Here is a 19,907-nt window from a genome sequence, read left to right on the forward strand (position 1 = left end):
GTTTTTTGTATGTGCAACCTGCCAACCTTTAAAGTCACCCTCACACATGGACAGGGTCCAATTTTGAAGTCCTGAAACTCACAAGTAGACACAGTTCAAAGTTAAAATTGTGACTGTAATATGTGAACATCTGGCCACTGTTGGGTTAATGACTGTTTAATACACCCAGCTTATAGGCAGGTAAAAACTTTCCAATCTGGACTCTCCCAATTCAAGAGATGTTGACTCATAGCCGGGCTTAGGGCCACGGGTACAATCATAGGTCCATATCAGTACAAATATGTCAGAGCAGATTGTGACTTTCATACATAATGTATAAAGTCCTCAAGTGGTACAGAGAGTGTCCTAACAGGACCGAGAACACAGGTGAGAATATGACACTCATATGCACACTCACCCAACAGTCAAGATTGTCATCTTTCCACATGAACACAGCCCACAGCTGAGGAACTGAATCTTACAACTGGAGGCAAAGGGTGGACTTTCACATGTGGATCCAGTCAAAATGAGGGCTGGTGACTTTTGGACCATGACTCGGCACACCTGTAAGGCTGTGACTAAGGAGACACAGTCCACAAAAGTGATTGAGGCTCTCATGCACGATTCCAGTCCACCATTGAGATTGTGACTCCTGTATTTAGACATAACATACAAGAGGTGTTGACTCTTCCTAGAACCAAGACACGTGCTAGATTCTTTTCTTTTTTTTTTTTTTTTCTTTTTGAGACAGTCTTGCTCTGTCGCCCAGGCTGGAGTACAGTGGCATAATCTCTACTCACTGCAACTTCTGCCTCCCGGGTTCAAGCAATCCTCCTGCCTCAGCCTCTCGAGTAGCTATGATTATAGGCGCACGCCACCACAACAAGCTAATTTTTTGTATTTTTAGTAGAGGTGGGGTTTCGCCATGTTGGTTAGGCTGGTCTCAAACTCCTGACCTCAGGTGATCCACCCGCCTTGGCCTCCCAAAGTGCTCGGATTACAGGCTTGAGCCACCATGCCTGGCAACTAAATTGTTAATCTCATCAGTAGACCTTCCTGTAGGTGAGAGTGTGACATATGCCCCTGCCCACCACCTGAGTGATTTTGAGTTTTCTGCCTGGGCTCAGTCAAAGGTAAAATTGTGAGATATCTCTTGAATCAGTATCTAATTGATGTGACTATTCTGCTTTGTCTGTAACCACAGGACATTGTGACATATTTCTGGGCCTTGTACTCAGGTGATGTGACTCTCCTCTCCTGTCTTGGTGATGCCCCAGAGGGCACTGTGACATATTACTGGACCCTGCACCCCGGATATTTGGCTCTCCTGCTTGTGCCCTGCCCACAGGGGCCATTGAGACCTATTGCTGAGTCCCAAGACCCATGAGATGTAAGTTACCTGCTTCGACTCTTTCTACAAAGGGCATTTGACCTATCTCTGCCTATTATCCAGGTGACATGACTCTTCTCTCCAGCCTTATCTCAGTCTACAGGAAAAATTGTGACATATCTCTGAGACTAGCTCCTAGCTGATGTGACTTTTCTCTTTTTCCTAGCTTCTGCCCACTGGGGAGATTGTAACATGCCCCTTGTCCCAGCACTATGTGGATGTTATCCTTTTGCCTTCACGCTGCAATCATGAGATATTGTGACATATTTCTGGGCCCAGCGCCAAAGTGATGTGAGTCTCCTGCCTGGATCCTGCCCACAAGGGGTATTTGGCATATCTTTGGACCCATCAATTCATTGATGGGACCTTCTCTCCTATGAGCTTTGCCCTGGACCATCTGCACAAAATAGAGAGTGTCTTATCACTGAGCCCAGCACACAGATAATGTGACTCTCCTGCAAATTCCCTGCCCTCAAAAATGATTGTGATATATTCCTGGAGAAGGACTCAGATGATGTGATTCTCCTGCCTGCTCCTGACCCACAAGTAGGATTGTGACATATATCTTTGCCCAGGTTACAGGTGTGATGATGACTTTTGTACCTCAAACCAGCCAATATGGGTAATATTATGGGTCTTCCCTTTGTTCGAAGGTAATAGAGGGTTACCACTTTGTTGCATATCATAAGAAGACCTTGGATGGTACAGAGAGTGTCAACACAAAGCCTGGCACACAGGTGAAATTGTGTTTTACATACACCCTGCCAACCATTTCATTCATCACATTCACACATGGATAAAGCCCACTGGTGAAGTTTTAAAACACACAGGAATGCAGCTTACAATTGGAATTAAGACTTTCATATGTGAAGATTTGGCCACACTTTGAATGGTAACTTATCTCTAAATCCACTAATAGGTGGGACTCTCCTATCTGGACCAAGCCAACTGGAGTGATGTTGACTCTCATATCTTGGCTTAGGGCCACAGGTACAATCATTGGTCCATACCAGCATGAATGTCTCAGAGTGAATGGTGACACTAATGCACACTGTATAATGCCATCAGTTGGTACAGAGAATGTTTTCACAGGGCCCAGCAGACAGGTGAGATTGTGACCCTCATATGAACACCCAGCTGAAAGTAAAGATGGTCAAGTAAAGATGTAAGTCATACATACATCGACACAGTGCACTGTTGAGGTTCTAAATCTAACAACCAGAGGCAGTCAGAAGATTTTTTTTAAAAAGGCTCTTATACATAATTGTGGTCCACAGGTGGGTGGGTGACTCTCAGATCGGGATTCAGCACACCAAGAAGGCTGGGACTCCATTAAGTCAACACAATATGCAATAGGAATTGAGGCTATGACGCATAGATCTGGTTCACTGATGAGATGTGCCTCATGTAGTTGGACCCAACATTCAGGATGTGTTGACTGTCATATCTGAAACTGGTATATGTGCAGGATTGTTAATCTCATCCCTGGACCTTCCTGCAGGTGTGACTGACATATCATGTACCCAGCACCCAGCATAATTTGAAGTCTGGGCCCAGCTCACAGATGAAATTGTGACATATCGCTGAACCCAGAACATAGGTGATGTTATTCTATTCTTCTGCCTTGGCCCTGCCTACATGGAGCATTGTCCCATGTTTCTAGGTCCTGCACTCAGCACTCAGGTCATATGTCTATTCTGCCTGTGCCCAGCCTGTGTGGATCATTGTGATATGTTTTTGGGGCTGACGTTTATGTTTTGTAAGCCTTCTGCCTGGGATCTGCCAGTAGGGAGCATTTTGACATATCTATGTGCCAATCGCACAGGTGATATGAACCTTTTCTATTGCCTGGTTTCTGCTCACAGGGAAGATTATGACCTATCAGTAGGCCAACAGGTAATTGGTGTAACTCTTAGTCTCAGGTTCTGCCTACAGGGGAGATTGTGACATATTGCTGGGCTCAGCACCAAGGTGATTTGGGTCTTCTGCCTGGACCCTGCCTTGTAGGAGCATTGTGACATAGCTCTGAGCCAGTCACCTAGCTAATGTGACTTTTCTCTTCTCTTACCTGAACTGTGCCCATAGAATAGATTGTGGCATATCTCTAGGACCAGCGTCTAGGTGATGTGACTCTCCTCTCTTACCTGGCCATGCCCACAGAAGGCAGTTACTTATGACTGGCCAGTGCCCAGCACACAGGTGACGGGTCATGGAGACATATCTCTGGGCCCATCACCTGGATGATGTGACTCTTCTTTTCTTCATAGGGCCTGTCCATGTGACGAATGTGACATATTGCTGGGCCCAGCATCTATGTGATGCATCACTTCTCTTGTGCCTTGTCTCTTTCAACTGGAGTGATTGTGACATGAAGCCCCTAACTTATGTGACTCTTCTTTTCCATCGAGCCCTACCCACAGGGGGCATTGCAACATATTTTTGAGACCCTCCCCTAGGTGGCGTGACTCTCATGAGTGAGCCATCCACTCAGTTGGTATTGTGACACATTTTTGCACACAGCACTGAGGTGATGTGACTCTCCTCTACTGCTTGGGCTCTGTCCAAGGATACCTCCTTGTGATACATCACTGGGTCCAGCACCTAGGTTATTTGACTTCCCTCTACTGCCTGGACCCTGCACACATTGTGTATTGTGACATATGGCTGTGTCCGAAACATAGGGGATGCAACTCTCCTCCATTGGCTTTGCCCATAGAAGTATTAGAAAAGACTAATAAAAGAGAATAAAATATCTTAATTATTCATCTAGGTGATTTGACTCTTCTTTTCTGCCGGAGCACTGCACACAGCTGAGATTGTGACAGTGATATGCACACCCAGCCAACAGTATAGACTGTCATCATCCCACCTGAACACAGCCCACTGCTGAGGTCCTGAATCTCACACCCAAAGCCAGTCAAAAGTAGTGAATTGACTCATATGCAGATTTCATTCACATTTGGGTTTCTGACTCTCCAACCAACATTCAGCAAACCTGTGAGGCTGTCATTCTACTAAGAAGACAGTCCACAGGACAGATTGATGCTGTCATGCATGGATCCAGTACACCATTGAGATCATGACTCATGTACTTATACCCAACATGACATTTCACTGGGCCCAGCACCAAGCTGATGTCACTCCTCTATTATCCAGGTTCTGACTCCCACCTAGTTGATGTGACTATCTTACCTGTGCTGTTTTGTCAAGGGATATGGTGACATATTACTGGACCCAGCACCTAGTTGATGTGACTTTTGCTGTTCCTAGGGCTCACAGTCCTAAAAAAGAATTGACTTGTACTGCTGGGCTTAGCACCAAGGTGACAATACTGTTACCTGTGTCTGCATATCAAAGTCATAATCTCACCTGTGTGCTGGCCCCTGTAATAAAACTCTGTACTGCCAGGGGGCATTATACAATATGCATAAGTTTCATAATCTGCCGTGCCTTTCATACAGGTAGGAGACTCAGGACCCTACCAGTTTCCTTAAGCTCAGCTGTAAGGGTCAACATGTATTTTATTGGCTGGGTTTAGTTATAAGAGTCATCATTGTGCCTGTGAGCTAACATCACGCCTGTGGCTGGATCTACATATGACAGTCAAAATTCCAACTGTGGGCTGTGTCCATGTACAAGACTCAGGACCTCACTAGAGGTCTCTGTCCATGTGTGAGAGTGACACTCATAACTGTTGGCTGGATGAGCGTACAAGAGTCACAATCTCATCTGTGTACTGGGTACACTTATATGTCAAAATGCCACTTGTGGAAAAGAAACAAGCTAAGAGAGCCACGTATTTTAAGTGCTGGGCTAAAGATATGTTACAATATCCCCTGTGGGCAGGGCCCAGGAAGGAGACTTAAATTACCTGCATACTGTGACCAGTGATATGTCACAATGCCTTCTATGGGCATGGCCCGGGCAGGAATTTCACATTACCTTTGTGCTGTCCCAAAGATATGTTTCAGTCCCCCTCCACTGGCATGGCTTAGAGAGAATAGAAGAGTCACAGCACCTAAATTATGGCCACAGAGATAAATCACGATACCTCCTGTGGGCAGGGCCGAGGATAGAAGCTTACATTACCTGCAATCTGGGCTTGCTAAAATAATTCAGCCTCCTGTTGCCATGACCCAGGCAGAAGAGGAGAATCATATCACCTAAGTCCATGGGCCTGTGGTATGTCACAGTCCATTTTCAAGGGGCAGAATGCAGGCAAAAGAAAAAAGTCACATCATCTAGGCAATGAGTTCAGAGGTATGTCACAATACCTACTGTGGGCAGGGCCCAGGCAGTACAGTCACATCACCGAGGTGCTGGGCTCAGTGATATCTCACAATGGCTTTGTGGGCAGGGCCCAGGCTAATGATAAGAGTCAGATGACCCAGTGATATTTCACAACACCCTCTGCAGGTAGGGCTCAAGCAAGAGAGTCACGTCACCTAGGTACTTGACCCAGGTATATGTCACAATCTCCCCTGAGGGCTGTGCCCAGGCAGGAAAGTAAAATCACTCAGGTGTTATGCAAAAGTATATGTCACAATCACACTTGTGGGAAGGTCCAGGGATGAGATTCACAATTCCACATATGTTCCAGCTTTAGGTGGGAAAGTCAACACCTCCCATGAGTTGCATCCAAATGCATGAGTCACAGTCTCAATGACGGACTAGATTCATGCATGAGACCCTCAATTTTACCTGTAGGCTGTGTACTGGTATCAGAGTCAAAGCCTGACAGGTATAATGAATCCTGGTCCTACAGTTACCATCTACCTGTAGACAAAATCTACATGTGAGGATTATAATTCCAACTTTCAACTGTGTCCAGGTGTGATTCAGAATCTCAACAGTTGTCTGTATTCATGTGGGAGGATGACAATTTTTACTGTGGGCTGGAAGTGTATATGAGAATCACAATCTCAGCTGTGTTCTGGGTCCTCTTATGACACTCTCTGTACCACCAGAGGGCTGTATATTGTTTGGGTGAGACTCCCAGTCCCCTGTGAGACATTAGTGCTGTATAAATGCATGATTTTACCTGTTGCCCCATGCCCAGGTATGAGAGTCAACATTTCTCACATTGGCTGTGTCCAGGTATAAAAGTCATTGCTCTGCCTCTTAGTTAGGTTCAGATATGAGTCACCATCCCACCGGTGGCTAGATGCACACATGACATTAAAAACTCCAACTGTGGATTGCATCTGTGAGTAAAATTCAGGACCTCACCAGTGGGTTCTGTCCATGTGTATGAATGGCAATTCTGTACTGTTGGCTGAGTGTGCATCTGAGAGTCACAATCTCAACTTTGTGCTGAGTTATGTAATGGCACTTTCTTTACAACCCTGGGGGCATTATACAATATAAGTGAGTGTGATAATCCTCTGTGACATTTATATAAGTAGAAAACCCAAAACCTTACCTGTTGATCTAAGCCTAGGTACAAGAGTCAAAATATCTTCTATTGGCCAGGTTCATTGTGCAAGTGAGTTGGGTACAGAAATTTGTCACCATCCAACCTGTGGCTGGATCCATATATAACAGTCACAATTTCAATGGTGGAATGGGTTCATGTGTAAGATTTAGGACATCACCAGTAGGCTCGGTCTATGTATGAGCATGGCAGTTCGAACTGTTGACTAGATGTGTATAAAAGAGTCACAATTACACCTGTGGACTGGGCCCTGCAATGACAGTATTTCCCAAGAGCTTTATACAACATATGTGAGTGTCATAATCTTCTGTTACTTTCCTACGAGTAAAGGACCCAGACCCCAAAGCAGCTACCAGAGTCAACATCTCTCTTATTAGCTGGGTCCAAGTATGAGTCATCACCATTCCTGTGAGCTGAATCCAGAGTGAGTCACTATCTCACTTCTGGCAAGATATACATATGACAGTCCCAATTCCAACTGTTGGCTGTGTTCACATAAGATTCAGGACCTCAACAGTGGTCTTTGTTCCTGTGTTATAGTGACAATAGTAACTTTTGGCTGGGTTTGCATACAACAGTAAAAATCTCATCTGTATGCTGGGCCAAGTTATATGTCACAGTCTTACCTTAGGGAAAGGCTGAGAAATAAGAGTAACATCACCTTGATTCTTCACCTGGAATATGTCTCAATCCCCTCTATGGAAAAGGCCCAGGCAGAAGAGTCACATCACTTGTGTTCAGGGCCCAGCAACATATAATATTTCCTCTAGGCAGAGCCCAGACAGGAGATTCATGACATTTGGGTCCCGAGCCCAGAGATATGTCACAGGGGACTAAAGAATCTTTTCTTTAGGCATGTCTTTGGCAGCAGAGAAGAAGCACATTATGTAAAAAGTGGGTTCAAAGATATGTCACAATGTTCCCTTCAGGTGGTATGCAGGCAGGTGAGGAGAGTCACATCATCCAGATAATCAACCCAGCAATATGTCAAAATGCCCCCTGATGGAAGGGCAAAGAAAAGAGTCACGGCTGGGCACGGTGGCTCACACCTGTAATCCCAGCACTTTGGGAGGCCTGGTGGGCGGGTCACCTGAGGTCAGGTGTTTGAGACCAGCCTGACCAACATGGAGAAACGCTGTCTCTAGTAAAAATACAAAATTAGCTGGGTGTGGTGGCGCATGCCTGTAATCCCAGCTACTCTGAAGGCTGAGGCAGGAGAATCACTTGAACTGGGGAGGCGGAGATTGCGGTGAGCCGAGATCATAACACTGCACTCTAGCCTGGGCAAAAGAGTGAAACTCCCTCTCAAAAATAAATAAATAAGTCCAGGCGCGGTGGCTCAAGCCTGTAATCCCAGCACTTTGGGAGGCCGAGGCGGGCGGATCACGAGGTCAGGAGATCAAGACCATCCTGAGTAACACGGTGAAACCCCGTCTCTACTAAAAATACAAAAAAACATTAGCCAGGCGTGTTGGCAGGCGCCTGTAGTCCCAGCTACTCAGGAGGCTGAGGCAGGAGAATGGCATGAACCCGGGAAGTGGAGCTTGCAGTGAGCCGAGATCGCGCCACGGCACTCCAGCCTGGGGGACAGAGAAAGACTCCATCTCAAAAACAAATAAATAAAAATAAATAAATAAATATTAAAAGTAAAGTCACATAACTGAGGTGAGTAGACCAGAGATTTCACAATGCATGCTATAAGTGGGATCATGGAAAAGAGGAGCTTCAAATAACCTAGGGGCTGCACCCAGATATATGTCACAATCACCCTGGTGGGCAGGGCCTAGGTATGAGAGGAGAGTCACACCACACAAATGCTAAGCCAAGTGATATGTCACAATTCCCACTGTGGACGGGTCCAAGAAAAGAAAAAAGTCACATCATCTACATATTGGGGCCACAGATATGCATCAATGTTCCCTGTAGGTGTGGCCCAGGCAGAAGAGGTAAGTCAAGTCACCTGGGTGCAGAGCTGAGAGATATGTCACAATGTCTTCTATAGGCAAAGCCCAGGTACAAAAGGAGAGTCACATCAAATAGTAGATCAGCCCAGAGATATGTCACAATGCCCCTGTAGGCAGAGTCCAGGCATGAGACTCAAATCACTTTTGTGCTGGGCTCATCGATACGTCACAATGCCTTTTGAGAGCAGGACCAAATCAAGAGAGTAATATCACCTTGTTTGACCTAGTGATATGTCACTATCTTTTGTGTGCACAAAATAAAGGAAAAAGAGACGAGTCACATCAGCTGGGTGCTGAGGCCAGAGACATGTCTCAATCTCCCCATCAACAGAAATCATGTAGGAGAAAAGAGTCAAAACACACGGATGTGGCCAGGCGCGGTCACTCATGCCTGTAATCCCAGCACTTTGGGTGGCTGAGGCAGGGGGATCACCAGAGGTCAGGAGTTCGAGACCAGCCTGGCCAACATGGTGAAACCCTGTCTACACTACAAATACAAAAATTAGTCAGGCGTGATGGTGGGCACCTGTAATCCCGGCTACTTGGGAGGCTGAGGTATGAGAATTGCTTGAAGCTGGGAGGTGCAGGTTGCAGTGAGCCAAGGTCATGCCACTGCACACCAGCCTGGGTGATAGAGCGAGACTCTGTCTTAAGACACACACCACACACACACAGACACATGGATAATGGGCACAGAAATATTTAATAATGTCCCCTGTAGGAAGGGCCCAGGCAGAAGAGTAAAATCACCTGGGTGTTGGACTGTGCAGTATGTCAAAATAGCCAATGTGGGCAGGCCACAGGCAGAAATCACATAAACTGGGTGCAGGGCCTGTAAATACATCATAATGTCTTCTATGGAGAGAACCAAGACAGGAGAATAGATCACATCATCTAAGTATGGGAAAAAATGACATGTCATAATCTCTACTGGATGGTAGACTCAGGCAAGAGAGTCAAATCACTCAGATTCTGGGCAGAGGCATACATCAGAATCACACCTACAGGAAGGTCCAGGGATAGGATTAACAATCCCGCACATGTCCCAGTTGTTGGTTTGGTCTAAGTATATGAGTCACAATCTCAAAAATAAACTGGATCTGTACAAAAGAGACTCAATTCCTTCTGAAGACTGTTTCCCCTTAGTGCAGTCACAGCCTCACAGCTGTGGGGAATCTTGGTCTGAGATTCACCAACCCATCTAGGGACAAGATCCATGTAAAAGAGTTAATTCTCCAACTTTCCACTGCCTCCAGGTGGGAGATTCAGAACCTCAACAGTGGGCTGTGTTCATGTGGAAAGATGACAGTCTTTACTATTGGCCACCTGTGCAAAGGAATGTCACAATTTTACCTGTTTGCTGGGCTCTGTGAGGACAGTCTCTCTACCATTCAGGGGCTGTATATGCTATGTATGAGAGTCAACATCTGCTCTGAGACCTTCATGCTGTTATGCACCCATGATAGTACCTGTGCCCCTAAGTCCACATATGAGACTCAACATCTCTCCTATTGGCCGAGTCTAGATGGGAGAGTCCTGACCTCTCTATGAGCTGGGTTTAGGAATGAGTCACCAGTACAGCTGTGGCCAACTGATCACTTGTGACAGTCAGAATTTTAACTGCAGACTGCGTCTACATGTGAGATTCAGCATTTCACCAGTAGTCTCTGTTTAGATGTGAGGGTGACAATCCTAACAGTTGGCTGGGTGCGCGTATGAGAAACATAATCTGACTTGTGTCCTGGGCCCTGTGATGACATCCTCTCTACCACTGGAGGACTTTATATAAGATACAAGAAAGTGGTAGTTCTCTATGACTTTAATACGCAGAGGAGACCCAGGATCTTACCCATTTCACTAAGCCTAGCTATGAGAGTATCTTATTTTGACTGGTTCGGGGAAAGAGGGTCAGCATCCTACCTGTGAGCTGGGCCAAGATATGTCGTAATCCCACCTATAGGTAGAGAGTGAGCAGGAGAGTCATATCACCTGGGAGCTGGGCAAGGCATATGACACAATCTTCCCTGAGGACAAAGACTAGGTAAAAGAGTCACATCCCTGCATGCTCAGTCAGGGATATTTTACCATCCCTTCCTGAAAGCAGGGAACACGATGCATACTCACATCACCTAGGTTCTGGGCCCAGTGATATGTCACAATGCTCCCTGTGGGCAGTACCCAGGCAGGAAAGACACGTCGTCTCAATGGTGGGCCCAGCAATATGTGCCAGTCTTTCCTGTGGGCAGAATGCCAGCAGAAAAGGAGAGTCACATATCCTAGGTGATGGATTCAGGCATATGTAAAAAGGTTTTCTGTTGGCAGGACCAAGGCAGGAGTCTTAAATCCCATTGATGTAGGGCTCAGCCTTGTGTCTCAATACCCCAAATATGCAAAGCCCAGGCAAATAAGACAGTCACATCACCTAGGTGCTCGGTCAAGGGACATGCCCCAATCCCCTTTTTTTGTCAGGACCCAGGCAGAAGAAAAGAGTCACAACACCTAAGTGATGAACAAAAAGATGTCCTAATACCCCTGCTGGCAGGGCCCAGGTTGAAGAGTTGCATCACCTAGGTTTTGACCCCAGCCATATGTCACAACATAGAATGTACGCAGGGCCCCAGCAGAAGAGGAGATTCACAACACCTAGGTTCTTGGCTCCGTGATACATCACAATTCCTTCTTGGGCAAAGTCCAAGCAGTGGAAGAGAATCACATCATCATCATCTAGTTGCTGGGTCCAGCAATATATCACAATACCCCCTAAGAAGAGGACCTAAGCAGAAAAGTCTCCTCACCTAGGCAAGAGGCCCAGAGGTATATCCCAATGCTTTCTGTGTTAGGGCTCAGGAAGAAGAAAGTCGCAAAGCCTATGGGATAGACCAAGTTATATTTCACAATCACCCTAGTAAGCATGGTTGAGGCACGTGATGTAGGTGCTGAGCCAAGTGATATGTCACAATGCCCTCTGTGAGCAGGGACCAGGCAGGGGAAAGAAGTCAAATCACCTGTGTGATGAGTGCAGAGAGATGTCACAATAATTCAGGCAAGAGAGTAACATCACCTTGGTGTTGGATTCAGAAATATGTCACAATGTCCCACGTGAGAAGGACACAAGCAGGAGAGTCACAAAAACTGGGTGCAAGGCCTGGCAATATGTCATAATTTCCACTGTGGACAGACTCAAGAAACAAAAGGAGACTCACATCATCTAGGTTATGGGCCCCAGAGATATATTCCAGTTACCTCTATTGGCAAGGACAGGCAAAAGTATCACATCACCTTTGCGCTCAGTAATGTGCTAGGTCACATCACCTAGGTGATAAACAACAACACATCACCCTTTCTTTTCTGAACATAGCTCAGGCAAGAGAGGAGCATCGCATTTCCCAGGTGCCGGGCCCAGATATATGTCACCATATCCCTTATGGGCAAAGATGTGTGGTAAGGGGAGATAGTCAAATCAAATAGTTGATGGGCCCAAAGATATGTCACAATGCACTCTATGGGCAGGGTCCAAACACAAGACACACTTCACCTTGGTGCTGGTAACAGCAATATGTCACAATGCCTTCTGAAGACAGTGCCAAGGCAAAAGAGTAACATCACCGTGGTGTTGGGCCCAACTTTATGTCACGATCTCCCCTGTGAGGAAAACTTCAGAAGACAAGAGAAGTCACATCAGCTCAGTACTGAACAAAGTGATATGTTCCATTCTCCCCTGAGAGCTAGGATCAGGCAAATGAAGATAGTCACATCACTTGGTGACAGGCCCAGGATATGAAACAACTTTCTGTATACATGTTACTGTATCCGGCATGTAGGTGAGCTGACCCTTCTGCCTCTGCGTTGCCCACAGGAAGAATTGTGACATATCACTGAACCCAGAACCTATGTGATGTGACTTTTTTCCTGTGCCTTATATACAGAAAAATAGAAAATATCACTGGGCCCCAGACCTAGGTGAGGTGACTCTCCTCTACTACCTGGGCCTTGCCCAAAAGGGGCATTGTGACATATCTCTGGCACCATCACCTGGGTGAAGTGGCTGTCCTCTTCTGAATAGGCGCCGCCCACAGCTGTGATTGTTACAAAATGCTGGGCCCAGCACTCAAGCGGCTTGACTCTGCTGCGTGGACCCACAGAGGGCATTGTGATATATATATGGGCCCATCAACTAAAAATGTGACTTTCTACATTAGTCTGTTCTCATACTGCTAATAAAGTCATACTCAAGACTGGGTAATTTATAGAAGAAATAGGTTTAATAGACTCCAGTTCCACATGCTAAGGAGGCCTCAGAATCCTGGTAAAAGACAAAGGAAGAGCAAAAAGGCATCTTACATGGTGGCAGGCATAAGGGCAGGAGAACTCCCCTTTATAAAACCATTAGATCCCATAAGACTTATTCACTAGCCCAAGAAGAGTATAGGAGAACCACCTCCATAATCCAATTATATTTACCTGTCCTTGCTCTTAACATGTAGGGATTGTTAAAATTTAGGTGAGATTTGGGTGGGGACACAGCCAAACCATATCAGTGTTTTCTCCTGCTTGAGTCCTGTCCATAGGGGAGATACTGACATATCACTGAACCCAGCACCTTGGTGACGTGACTCTCCTGGGCCCTGCCATAAAAGAGAATGGTGACATGTCACTGGGCTCAGTACCTAGGTGATGTGACTCTCCTCTCCTGTCTGGACTCTGTCCTAAAAGAGAATTGTAAGATATCACTGAGACTAGCCCTTAGGTAATGCAATTTTCAGCTCCCACCAGGGCCTTGTCTATAAGGGGCAAGGTGATATAGTGTGGGGACTATCTCCCAGGTGATGTGACTCTTAGGCATTGGCCTGGCCTAAAGGGGAAATTGCAACATATCTCTGGGCCTACCACCTAGGTGATGTGACCTTCCTCACCTGCTTGTGCTCTGCCCACAGGAAGATTTCCACGTATCTCTGGGCCCAGCACCTAGGTAATGGGACTCTTCGGCCTAAGCACTGCTTACACAAGCCATTGTGATGTATTCCTAGGCCCAAGACATGATGACGCGACTTTTCACTTCTGCTTGGACCCTACACAAAGGGGGCACTGTGATATATCATGGGGCTCATCACCTAGATGATGTAATTCTTCTTTTGCTTGGGCCTTGCCCACAAAATAAATAGTGACATATTGCGGGGCATAGCACCTAGGTGATGTGATACAACTGCTCTGGCCTGTACCACAAAGGGCACTGTGACATATTGCTGAATTTAGTGCTCAGGAGATGTGACCCTGGGGCCAGAGCTGAGTCCACAGGTGGATTGTGACATATTCCTTGCCCAGAACCTAAGTGACATGACTCTTTCTTCCGTCATGGGCCCTGACTGCAGTGAGGATTTTGACATATTACTGGGCCCTACACACAAATGATGTGACTCTGCTGCCTGAGTTCTGTCAAAGGAGGGATTGTGACCTATTCAATAGGTCAGAACCTACATGATGTGACTTTCCTCTCCTTCCTGAGCCCTGTAAACAGAGTTAATTGTGAAATATTGCTTTGCACAGTACCCAGGTGATGTGGTTCTCTAGGCTAGGCCCTGCCCACTGGAGGCATTGTGACATATTGCTGAGCTCAGCACTCAAGTAATGTGACTTTCTTGCCAGGGCCCTGAACACAGGGGGTTATTGAAATAGTCCTAGACCAACATTCAAGCAATGTGACTCTCCTGTCTGGTCTTCCCACAGGTGGGATTGTGACATACCTAGGCCTAGTTCATGGGTGTGATGATGACTCTCATATGCGGACCCAACCAATAGGAAAGATTTTGACTCTCACGGCTAGAATTTGGGGAATAGGTAAGGTCTTCTGTTTCCTACTTGTGGTAATGTCACAGAAGATGATGACACTCATGCATATCCTATAACATCCTTGAGTGACACAGAAGAGTGTCGTAACAGGACTCAGCACACAGGTGAGATTGTGTATCCCACAGGCACGCCCACCTGACAATTAGAATTGTCACTTTCACACATGGACAGAACCCACTGGTGAGGTCCTGAATCTCACATGTGGACGTGGTCCACAGTTAGAGTTGTGACTGTCATATGTAAATTTAGCAATGTGTGAGATGATGACTCATTTCTGGACCAAGCTCACAGGTGCAATGATGACTCTCATACTTGGATTTAGCCAATAGAAGAGGTGCTGATTCTTGCAGATGGGCTTAGGGCAATGGGGAAGGTTCTGAGTCTTCTGCTTGCAGAAAGATCTTAGAATATTACCACATTCATGCATATAATATAAAGCCGTTAGGTTTCACTGAATTTCACCTCAGGGCCCAGTACAAAGTTGAGTTTGTGACTCTTCTATGCACACCCAGCTGACAGGATTATCACCCTCACATATGGACGGAGCCCACTGCTGAGGTTCGGAGTCTCACTTGTGGATATAGCTCAGTTTGTATTGTGACTTTTATATGTGGATCTTACCACAGGTGGATGTCTTATTTCTGGACTCAGCTCACAGACACGGTGATGACTCTCATACCTGGACCCAGCAAAGAGAAGAAATGTTGAATCTTGTATTAGGATGTTGTGTGTGTGTGTGTGTGTGTGTGTGTGTGTGTGTGTGTGTGTGTGTGTGTGTGTGTGTGTGTGTGTGTGTGTGTGTGTGTGTGTGTGTGTGTGTTTTAGTTCTTTGAGCTTTGGAAATTGATTCTACAGTATCTTATACAGATGGAAAGGTATCAGGCTTTTTTTTGTAGAGCTATGTATATATTCCTCCTGTTTATTAAAATATTGTCATTGGTGTTATGTAGATATAGTTGTAGACCTCAAAACAGAAAATAATATTGTAAATATTATAGCTTAATGTTTATGGTGTATAAATAAAAAATATAAATTATACATATTTAGAAGGTAGTTATTTACAATTGCTTAGAGCTCACCTGGTCAGCCAAGGCCTGCCTTCTTCAAGACCGTACTGAAATTGTACCTGCTTGGTTACAGTATCTCCTGGGGTGAAATGGCCGTCACTGAGAATGGTCAAAATAAGAAAAAAAATTTTGGCAGATAAATCTTATGTGTAAAGAAACAGAGATGTGGAAAAAAATGTTCAGAGAAAGATAAACAAATCAATTTTACCACAGTTATTTTTAAGAAAATGAATGCTTTAGGCCAGGTGCAGTGGCTCACACCTGTAATCCGAGCACTTTGGGAGGCCCAGTTGGCAGATCACGAGGTCGGGAGTTCGAGACCAGACTGGCCCGCATGGTGAAACCCCGTCTGTACTAAATATACAAAAAATTAGCTGAGGATGGTGGCATGTGCCTGTAATTGCAGCCACTTCGGAGGCTGAGGCAGGAGAATTGCTTAAACCCAGGAGGCAGAGGTTGCAGTGAGCTGAGATCACACCATTGCACTCCAGCCTGGGGGACAGAGTGAGACTCCATCTCAAAAAAAAAAATAAATCAATAAATCAATAAAAATAAATAAATAGATTCTTCAAAGTCAAATAAAATTTATTTAATTAAAAATTGCAGAGGCTGGGTGCGGTGGCTCACACCTGTAATCCCAGCACTTTGGGAGGCCAAGGTGGGTGGATCATGAGGTCAGGAGTTTGAGACCAGCCTGGCCAACATGGAGAAACCCTGTCTCTACTAAAGACACAAAAAATTAGCCAGGTGTGTTGGCAGGCACCTGTAATCCCAGCTATTTGGGAGGCAGAGGCAGGAGAATCACTTGAAACCAGAAGGCAAAGGTTGCAGTGAGCCAAGACCATGCCATTGCACTCCAGCCTGGGCAACAGGGCAAGACTCCATCTCAAAAAATAAAACAAAAAATTGCAAATTGGAGTGAGCCGAGATCATGCCAATGCAATCCAGCCTGGGTAACGAGAGTGAAACTCCGTCTCAAAAAATAAAACTAAAAATAAATAAAGCACAGGACAGTCTATAGAAGCACTGAAAAATCTGGAAAATTACCAAAATATTCATGAACAGTTGAATAAATAAATTGTAGTGTATTTATATGAAGTCACATTGTAGACCAAAGTGCTGGGATTATAGGTGTGAGTCACCGCGCCTGGCCTAATCTGGTTTTTAAATACCCAGATGTCCCATTTTAATCAGATTGAGTCTGGGGAAAGTTGACTAATTTTATTTAATTTTTTGTACAGTATGTTCAAAATGTTCTAGTTTAACCTAATATCAATTAATGATGAGTAAACAACTTTTCTTTCAAATCTCAGGCCTATTTAAAATTGCTGAAGATATTTTTAATTTAAAAATTTTGGGCTGAGCCTGGTGGCTCCCGCCTGTAATCCCAGCACTTTGGGAGGCCAAGGCAGGCAGATCACTTGAGGTCAGGAGTTCAAGACCAGCCTGGCCAACATGGTGGAACCCTGACTCTACTAAAAATACAAAAAATTAGCCAGGCATGGTAGCATGCACCTGTAATCCCAGCTACTCGAGAGTCTGAGGCACAAGAATTGCTTGAACTCAGGACGTGGAGGTTGCAGTGAGCCGAGATTGTGCCACTGGACTCCAGGCTGGGTGACAGAGCAAGACTCTGTCTCAAAAAAAAAAAAAATGTCTTTAATGTTGTTTAAAGGGACTTAGGTCTACTCTAATCTGCTGAACCTGTTAATCAGTGTCAGGTGCCAAATTCCAATTTATTTTCAGGGTGCCTGAATGACTTTTCTTTGCATAGTCCTTGAATTAAATTTCCATTAATAAGGACAGATTTCAGTACATTTAATCAGTTGCTTTTAGAACCTCCAAAGGTAGTATACAAAGAATCCTCATGTTATTGTCTAAGAAAACAGATTCTACTGTTACCTAAGAAATCAACTGGAAGGCATTTTTGTAACCTTGCGCCACGTAAAAAAATGCAATGTAGTACTAATAAATGCAGACTACATCACATAAAAAATGGTAATCAAGAATATCACTTTCAATATTTAAATATTTGAAATTTTGGTAAAAAGTGTGGTAAAGTATAACTTTTGATAAGCTTTGTGTAGCTAAACATCAGCATAAAGTAGGAAAAGATCCTTAAAAATGAAAACAAATGAAAACCGACACCAAAACAACTAACATCCACCATTGCATACACATTGATCTCTGTTTCAAAAAAGTCTGAAGCAGAACATTTGGTGAACTTCATACAATTATTTTCACTACACTGGAATACTGATAAAATCATTTATATTTAATTTGAGTAAAGCATGTTCACATCTTAAAAACACTGCTTTGTAGCTGGGTGTGGTGGCTCATGTCTGTAATCCCAGCACTTTGGGAGGCTGAGGTGGGCAGATTACGAGGTCAAGAGTTCAAGACCAGCCTGACCAACATAGTGAAACCCATCTCTACTAAAAATGCAAAAATTAGTCATGTGTGGTGGCTTGTGCCTGTAGTCCCAGCGACTCAGGAGGCTGAGTCAGGAGAATCACTTGAACCCAGGAGGTGGAGGTTGCAGTGAGCCGAGATCTCGCCACTGCACTCCAGCCTGGGTGACAGAGTGAGACCCCATATTAAAAAAAAAATACTGCTTTGTACTATGAATGATAAATGTAAAGTCTTTTTATTTACTTATTTATTTTTAATTTATTTTGAGACAGTCTCGCTCTGTAGCCCAGGCTGGAGTGCAGTGGCAGTGATCTTGGCTCACTGCAACCTCTGCCTCAGCCTCCCAAGCAGCTGGGACTACAGGTGCACACCACCATGCCCGGCTAATTTTTGTATTTTTAGTAGAGACGGGTTTCACCATGTTGGTCAGGCTGGTGTCAAACTCCTGACCTCCTAATCCACCTGCCTCGGCCTCCCAAAGTGCTGGGATTACCGATGTGAGTCACCGCATCCAGCTGTGAAGTCTTTATACTCAAGAGAATCCTGATTCTCAACTCAACATATACGGGCAACTCATTCCTCTGGTTTCCTTAAATGGAAGCCTCATTAAGGCTCAAATATGGAGTGAAAGGGACTCAATAACAGCATGTGAAGCAAAAAGGATGAGGTAGGATGGGCAGCTCTGAGGCTCAGGGATTGCCTGGGGGACTCCAATATGATGTAACTATGAAGCTCACTGTGTACAAGTAAACATTAACAGCTGAAAACACCATGGCTTGAAATTGGTGAGATAGAATCTCTGAAATCATAAACAGTTGTGCCAAAAATATTGACCCAGAATGACAAGTATCTAAGGATTACTAAGGGGGAATGTTAACAAGCACGTAAGTTTTTGTTCCAAATCTTATTACAGCAGCAATATGCTTTTCTGTAATGTCAGCTTCCCCAAGCTACAGATGCTATAGACAAACTACAAGTGCCTAATATGTTGTTTGCAGTCAGTGTCTAAATTTAGAAAACTTGCAATAATTCTATGAATTTCATTAAACTCTGTTTCATGTATAAATTTCACTGAAAGGCATTATTCAGTAGCTATTTCCCTCAGTATTTTGGGGAATTTTCTATTGCTTGATTCCAAACCAACTTTATTTGAATCCTAGTAATTTCTAAAGCCCCAGATGTAATAGCAGAAAGACAGCAGAAATGATGTCAAGTTACCCCAAATAGTTCACGTCTAATATATTTGGTTCCCCAAATGAACCAGAAACCACACAAGCTAAACAACAGTGGATTTGAAATTCAACCTAAATTCAACAGTAACAGTCAAAACCCTATGCAAATATTAGCACAGTCACAATGTCGAAACCCCTTAGTCTTTTATTCCAGAGAAAATAAAAAAATTCTTACTTTGGCATTTTCTAGAAAGGATAAATACATTAAACATGACAAAATATAGCAACTTACATAATATCTTTGAAATATGAATATTTATTCTTAAATATTTACTATAATGTTTAGACAAGACTTTCAGTGAAAAATACTTATAGCTACCATGTGTTAATTAAAACAGCCCTGAGTGAGATAGTATTTATTATTAATAATGAAGATTGAAGCTTCAGAAATGTAAAATAAATTATCCTGGGCACACAGCTAGAGGAAGGTAACTTAAAGTATTTGAAAGACGTTCTCTAAGACTCTAAAATTATTTTGTTTTAGTTTGTATAAAAAATGTTTAAGCATTTTTAATTTTCAAAAAATTTAAGTGCATTCTGTCAGGATTTTCTGAAGAATTTACATAGACCAGAGTAAAATTA

General features: G+C 44.3%; 1 protein-coding gene and 1 long non-coding RNA gene across 2 annotated transcripts in view; one reads left to right on the plus strand and one right to left on the minus strand.

Moving 5' to 3' along the window:
• Positions 1-19,907, plus strand: part of LOC116478760 (zinc finger protein 99-like) — a 277,198-nt gene that overhangs the window by 212,095 nt on the left and 45,196 nt on the right.
• LOC131380709 (uncharacterized) lies at positions 9,515-11,690 on the minus strand. Its single transcript, XR_009208814.1, has 3 exons — positions 11,563-11,690; positions 10,688-10,791; positions 9,515-9,661 (listed from the first exon to the last, which is right to left on the minus strand). It is a non-coding gene; the product is annotated as an uncharacterized LOC131380709 (long non-coding RNA).

Source organism: Hylobates moloch, unplaced genomic scaffold (genome assembly GCF_009828535.3).
Source record: "Hylobates moloch isolate HMO894 unplaced genomic scaffold, HMol_V3 SCAFFOLD_12, whole genome shotgun sequence".
In the NCBI taxonomy this organism is placed as follows: Eukaryota; Metazoa; Chordata; class Mammalia; order Primates; family Hylobatidae; genus Hylobates; species Hylobates moloch.